This window comes from Etheostoma spectabile, chromosome 15 (genome assembly GCF_008692095.1).
Source record: "Etheostoma spectabile isolate EspeVRDwgs_2016 chromosome 15, UIUC_Espe_1.0, whole genome shotgun sequence".
NCBI lineage: Eukaryota > Metazoa > Chordata > Actinopteri > Perciformes > Percidae > Etheostoma > Etheostoma spectabile.
In genome coordinates this window covers 9,500,018-9,507,306 of record NC_045747.1, presented here as the reverse complement: position 1 = coordinate 9,507,306, position 7,289 = coordinate 9,500,018, and the positions used below count along the sequence as shown (strand labels likewise).

At 41.2% G+C, this 7,289-nt stretch overlaps 1 long non-coding RNA gene across 1 annotated transcript in view; it reads right to left on the bottom strand.

The window, feature by feature from the left end:
- Positions 1–1,252: 1,252 nt before the first annotated feature.
- Positions 1,253–7,289, bottom strand: part of LOC116703181 (uncharacterized) — a 59,370-nt gene continuing 53,333 nt past the window's right edge. Inside the window, exons 3-4 of the long non-coding RNA XR_004335370.1 lie at positions 4,088–4,152; positions 1,253–2,125 (exon numbers count right to left, since the gene is read on the bottom strand). This is a non-coding gene — a long non-coding RNA (uncharacterized LOC116703181). The remainder of the gene's footprint in view (positions 2,126–4,087; positions 4,153–7,289) is intronic.

Genomic DNA, 7,289 nt, shown 5'->3' with positions numbered 1-7,289 from the left:
GGAGGGGGCCAATCAAACCCTGAGAAAATTATGTCACCTTTTGTTGAGCCGGTCCATTCAGGGCTATAGAAGTGCAGTGAATTGAAAGCTGCAGAGAGGTCATTTTTCCCTTGAGCTGTGGATGTGTGTGAGAAAAAGCGAGGGAGAAAAATAAAAGAGGGGGAGGCAGGCAAGTAGGGAAGTCCATTGTGGACATGCTAATGTTGTTGACCATAAGCAGGACCATAAAGATGTCATGAAGCTCAACTTTCAAAACATCAGCGCTGGGGCCTTAACACCTCGTCCCCTACAAAATGTAATTCTTAATATGATTCCTATTATATGATGCTTTGAACAACTTGTCAGAACATTGTCAAGTGCCAGAATAAAAAGCATGAGCACACTGCAATGGAGCCTAACCCAGTTTGCTTTGTTTTACCGCAGAGAGAAAGACAACAATAAGCAACCCCTTGAGGAATAATTACCCCTTTAGCAACTCCGCTTCCCCGCACCCATGTCCCCATCCCTTGCAACCCCGTAGCCCCCACCGGGCCAAACCTAATTACATTATAGCTGAAATTGACATGGGAAGACAGTTGAATAGGAAGTCACTGCTGAATTGTTGAATTCACAAACTAATTGAAATTAATAAATGCATTTGTAGTGTAAGCTGGAATGTCTTTTTGCAGAAGACGAGGAGCTGCGGGGATTTTCATCCATAACATGGTGAAAAGTCCCTGCAGTTTGACTTATGTTGACCTAGACTGTGACAGTAAGCACTTCTCTGTCAACATCATACAGTACATACAAGGTTTAAAGACATTAAACTGAGCAGCACACACATTTTCCATGATGTCATCTTTTTCAGGAAAAAAATACCCAGTGATAAAATAAAGAAAATTATCTTTTTGAGCAGTAAATTTGTTACCACTTCAGAATTGACCTATTATTAATACTGGTATTAGTGAAGTAAAACCCTGTGATTTCCAATAGCAAACACTTGGTCAATATTTAAATGTCAAATTTTTCCATTTTCACTTTAAACATCACTTTCACTCTGCCTCTCATTGCCTGAGCATAATAGAATAAAGAAAAGATTGTTACAACTCCTGATAGTCATCCTAGTTGCAGACTGGCACATACTGGCCCAACTAGTAATGAAGTCAGCATGACTAATAATAACAGCATAACGAACATCAAGAAAGCATCTTAAATCTATCAATCTCATAGACTTGCAGCTGCAATAACAAAACGAACAGACAGTAGCTTGGAAAAAACTTTCTTTATTTAATTTCTGTTAGTAGGGTTTTACCGCCACAACAACTGTTATGGAGCAATAAATAATCATCAGAATAAGCACCTTGACAGTATTGTTAACCAATACTTACAAAGGCTGCCAATGTGTCACAATAAAACCTAGTGTCAATAAAGAGTTGCATTCAAAAGCAACATTACAATGGCTTCTTTGTGATTGTAATTAGGAGATATCAAATGATAAAGTTACATTTCCAATGACTGAGTAACCCTTCAATGGAATCTTCATCATGTATGTGTTCTTTTTACACTATAGAAACTTTTTTTGTGCTTTTCACAAGATACAGTACACTTTGTATGTGACTGCACTGGTGTAAGCACCGCCTTCAGTCTGTAAAAATAGAACTAAAACTGAAAAATAACATTTGATTATTTTCCATTTACTGTTCCAGCGCTTGTTGATATTGTATCCAGAATAACATAGTATATGTCACAACTGCGATGTATGAGCAACAGTGTGAATAAACAGTGAATATCAAAAGCAGATGTATGTACAGGAAAATATTAATCCAGGTTCAATTTAGAAAAAGTCAAACAATGTGTAGATCCATTGTGGTAACTACGGTGAATGTGCATTCGTGGAGTGGACTTTCCTACCGAGCGCCTCTCCAGACGGGGTTGACTGATCTGTTCCATAATGTCTGAGCTGCAGAATACACTCCACTGTCCCGCTGAGTTTATGTCACGGCTTCTCCAAGTCCAAGCTGCTGGCGCTGGATCCCGAGAGTGACATTGTCAGTGATGGAGCTCAAACTGTTCGCAGCCATGCCAGGAGCAAACATCTGTAGCAGGGGATGCTGGTCCACAGTCTAAACCAGGATTGAGTATGATCCTAGAAACATAATACAGAAACTAATTATTGACTGAAGCCAAAAACCACTTGAAGCTTTAACATTGACACGTTTCTCATACCCATACTAAAGAAAATTAGATGTTTTAATCTTTTATGGCAACATTTTATTATAAATGTTACAAGTAACTGTTTAGTGAAATTACTTAAAACAACCAGAGATTCATAAAACACCCAGAATTGATCAACACAAAGTTCTTCTTCACTGATGCCTTGAGCAGATTTGGCTGCTTTCATAAACTTTCCACACAAAAAGAGCTTGAGGATTCAAACTGGCATAAAGATGCTGTGTGGATGAAGCCTCATCCACACAGCTGAAATTATCACATTATGAGTGGTGGCAAAATCTAGGCCGAGTGTTTTGTTTCCAGCAGTGTGGATACGAATCACTGAGCCTTCTCCCGGTGCAGCTGGAACTAGCTAATTTTTAGTCTAATACCAGAATTAAAATGCCAAACCTAGTATTGCTTCAGGCCCAAAAAAAGTCCTGATTTGAAAGAAATGTCTGATTTCAATGATTAAAGAAATTAAAAATATCACTTTAATTGAGAATACAAGTGTGGGAACCGTTGAAGAAGAAGAGAAAATTGTCTTATATCCAGAACAACAGTTGCATGAATATGTTCCTCAACAACTTCAGAGCCCTCCAAGGTGAGGTAATGCAGGTAGGTGGCCTTTTGAAAATCTGTGCTCTGCTTTACCTGTGGTTGTGCATACAACCTCTCACAAAATGACATTACGTCATCTGCCCCCACACAACATCCACTCAGCCAAAGTGGCGGGACCGGCCCGGCCTGTTCTTTGCCCGGGGAAGGAACAACGTGTCAGAGGATAAGTAGTCATCCATCAGTGTTTCTAATCTACTTTCTGCCTGTCTGCACCTCTGAGCTGGTTTACCTGCAAGATGTCACGTTTCACCAGCGTACAGGATGTAGCCTCACTCGCGTACTCTCTTTCTTCATCTTCACACCTCTCTCTCCTTCCCCTTGGCCTCACAAATCATCATCTCGTCTCCAGCTTGCTTACTATTGATTTATTGTTAACACTCTATACCCTCATTTTTGGTTGCGTGCTTTTGCAGCTTCACCACTCAACAATCATCCTTTCACCTGATTTTCTCTATTGCTCCTTTTGCCCTCTGTTCTGGTTATTCCCTTCCCACGTTTCTCTCCTATGCCTCACCTTGGAGCAGAGCCAGTAGAGCAGCATCAGCATACAGAACCAGGTCCCAACCTGCCTCTGAGTCTCAGCCTGTCCATGTACGCCTGTCTATGCCTCGGGCCTGCGACTGAGGCTGGCTCCTATCACACTCCCTCATCAGCACATCTACAGTACCTGTCTGCTGGCACCCTGCCATCCACACACACAGTTCCCCTTCATTTACCCAGAGAACCTGGTAGAGGGAGAAAAGCAAAAGATAATGCAAGCCTAAATCTATGGAAAAAGACTACTCATGTTGGGGTCAAGCATGTTTGACCTCCATTGAGAACACCCACAGCTACCCTGAGAGGCGCACGTATACAGTACCACTCATTCAGCCTGCTGGCTTCCCCGCACAAGCCCATCAACAGGTTTCTTTGAAGGCCACCGACTCTGTGGTGGGCCATCAAAGCATATCTTCATTCAGTTCCACTGAAAGGATCTGAGGCTCCTAAGAGACGCCGTGTTTGAAGTGATATCTCTGTGCCACTGCATTCTTTACTGTGCTGTCATGACTTCAGTTACACAATAAAAAAAGCAAGAACATGGGCATAAAGCCAGTGCCACCACCCTGGCTGTGTCTCATATATATGTGAACTACTGCTACCTCTGTTTGATTAGTGGATGTACTATACTTGTTTATAGCAACTGTCAGTTCATAATACGGCTGCACTGTGTGTGATCATATATTCCAGTGAATAAAGATCAAACAAACATCAACAAAAAAGACAGAGTCATCTCTACCTGTTGAATCTCATGAGATCACGTTTCCATTACTCAGCCTCTTCTGGGTGCTCACCTGAGATCATCTGAAAAAGATAAAGGATGGGGGGATAAAATGATTCAGAGAGGAGCTCATTCAAGAGTAAACATACAAGTCCACAAAAACTGAGGAATCAGATGTAATTTAGTCCAGCTCTGCCCAGACATGCATTATTGTTCCAAATACAATTTTTTTTTCTTTCTACAGTACAATGAGGGAGCAATCAGTTCCTTCCTCTGTTTTCACAGGTTTAATGAGGTTACAGTGCAGTGATTTCCAACCTTGCAGTCGCAAAATAAATTTGAGGAATCATGACATAATTAACAGGACAGGAAAATTAAGAAAAAAATCAAAACAGACAGAATTGCATTGTTTTTCTTCTAATTGCACCGGATAATTTTACCTCTCCATGCCTCTAAACATTCAAACAGTCAAATAAAACAACACGAAAATCACTCATATGCAACCAGTGATATGATATGATGATGCCACATGTACACAGTGCTTCAGTTTATTGGGACATAATTCAAGAAGGCTACTGGTATAGGACCAGCTGTTGACATGTAGTGAAAGTATACTGAGTACAATAATGCACAAATACAAAATGTGACACAAATGTTTGTAAATTAAAATTAAAGAAAAGGCTCAGGTTATCACTCAATCTCATTGTTGCATAATCTTTTTAACTCTTGGTCAACCAAATGTGGTATTATAATGACCATAGGACTCAAGACCTTCTCCAGTATCTTCAGAGAACATTTAAAAAGCCAAACCTGGAGTAGTGACATAGATCACCCCCGCTATGTTTTATGTTAATATAAGGTTTCAATGGAGCTCTGCAGTAGCTGGCAGTTCAGGAAAAGTGGGGCAGTCAAAGTGGATTTTCCATTGTACCATTTTAAATTACGTGATATGCTGGTTTTATTACATAAGGTTAACAGGTTCAGGTAGATATTGGATCAAGAAACTTCTCTTGATCACATGTTTCTTCATCCAGGCGTGTTAACGACCAAAGTTGTGCTCTCTGGACCAAGGAGAGCTCTGGTCCCTCTTCATCCATTCACAGGACAAGGGTGCACTCTTCTTCTGAGTTTCACCATCCCAGACCTGTTACCTTGGGAACAAATGCACTGTTTCCGAGTGACACAAAGCCTGAACTTAAGAACCTCCTTTCAGGTTGAAGGCTCCAAGAGTTGAGGGGAAAACAGCAATAACAGGATGGCGGGGAGAGAAACTGAATACTGGCAAATTGCTTCCCAGAGTTTCTGGAGGACAGGGTAAAATGATTCTTTCTTTCCTCTCCCTTCTAAAATACCTTTCCCTGGCACCAGGCACCATAGGTAGATGTGTGCTGGTCCCATTTCTTTTATATCCCTTCTTATATTTCAGATTTTTTTCTAGCTATCATACTGAGTGAGTTATCATGTAGACCAGCAGGCTGGAGCAGCATGTGACCAGGCTAAACCTCCAGATGAGGTAATGTTCAGAGGGTTGGTGAGCCAGGAGAAGGGCTGGTCAGGTCTTGATTAGCTCGGGGGTAGGGGCTCTCTCTAATATTGGTCACTTCTTTGTGTGGTGAGATTACTACCTTATGAAATAATGCCCCTGCTGACACGCATGATGGGATCAGAGCTTCCTGCCTGCTGCATCACACTGCTTATGAGCTCTCCACATACTGGAGAGAAAACACACAACCAAACACACACATTATAACCCTTTCCGACATGGCATGAACACTGGGAGATCATACACACAAATTGCAAGTTCCATGCATGCTTATGTGTACAACACACATGCACACGGACACACCAACAAGCAGATACATGGCTGCAAATGTCACCTCCTAGGGCCCCCTCTCTTTCACTTGTGTATGTGCTGACCACAACTGATGACCCCCAGATGGAAAACAACCTGCATTTATTAATGAGGCCAGATGACACACAAACACGCGCTCACTTGCTTTTACTGTGGTAGTCTCCTCCGGCCACTCTCCAATGAAAATCACATGATGGACCACATCCAGCAGAGAATCTCCACCCCGAAAAAAACATCAACAAACAATGTTAAAAAACAGAGAGGATTCTGAGGCAAAGCTTTCAGGGGATTTGATCCGAGCAGTGCTCTAAAGAGAGCTGAGGCTATAGGATGATTTCAATTATTTGATATAATTTCTGATGGTCCATTAGTTCAAAATAAAGCTCTGATTATAAGGGATGTGTAAACAGAAAGTTACAAACAAAACCTGCATCAGAGTCTAAAGCAGAGGAGTGCTTTTTTCCAGATGTGTAATCGACTGTTAATTAGCAGTGGTCTTACTTTCATGCAACCTTTTCCCAAATAAATCTTGTCTGAAAACAAGAACAACTAAATAATGCAGCATTCTGATTTGTTCAACCGCATAGCAAACTTCAACACCTTACTATTTCTACTGTTTAGGAGTCTGCATTAATAAATGCTCATATTTCTGCAGTGCACTTTGTGAAAGCAAATATATACTCGTAGGTGTATACACACACGCCTGCAAGCACACATGCATGCATCCACCCACACACACCAGTTAGGGACACTGGCACAACCTTGCGCCAGTGGTCCTTTAAACCAGTCATGTGAAACAACCCACTCACTTTTGCAAATCAGATTACTCTGAGCTGAGGTGTGCAAGTACACACACAGACACACACAGACACACACAGACACACACACACACTAATCAGATTTTGCCCCACAAACCTTCTCGTCTTTGTGAATGAGCACAAACTGTGAGTATCAGCCAGGACCGGAAATACTGGCTTAAAATGCACATATTCATTTAGAGGATAGGGTCAATGTACAGCTTGTATGGAATGTAGACTAAAACAGTGTAGTTAAGGCCACAGATTCCCTCAAATAAGAACAGAACAAAACAATTTCTTCGTCAAGGAAAACCATAGAGAGCTGTGATAAGCCTCCTTTCAACAGCGCTCGACTGCTGTTGGGCAGCTCTGCAGTGGAATGAGCACATGTGGAAACATGTTTATAGTGTGTTTGGCAGGAATGCAAATGATAGACGATTTGCAAATGATTCAAGTTCTATTCAGCTTACCAAGCACTGATGTTAAAGCCGGCAATTCACACTAGTTTCTTCTGCTTAAATTAGGGTCAAATTTTACTTTATATACATTGTATATATATATATATATATAT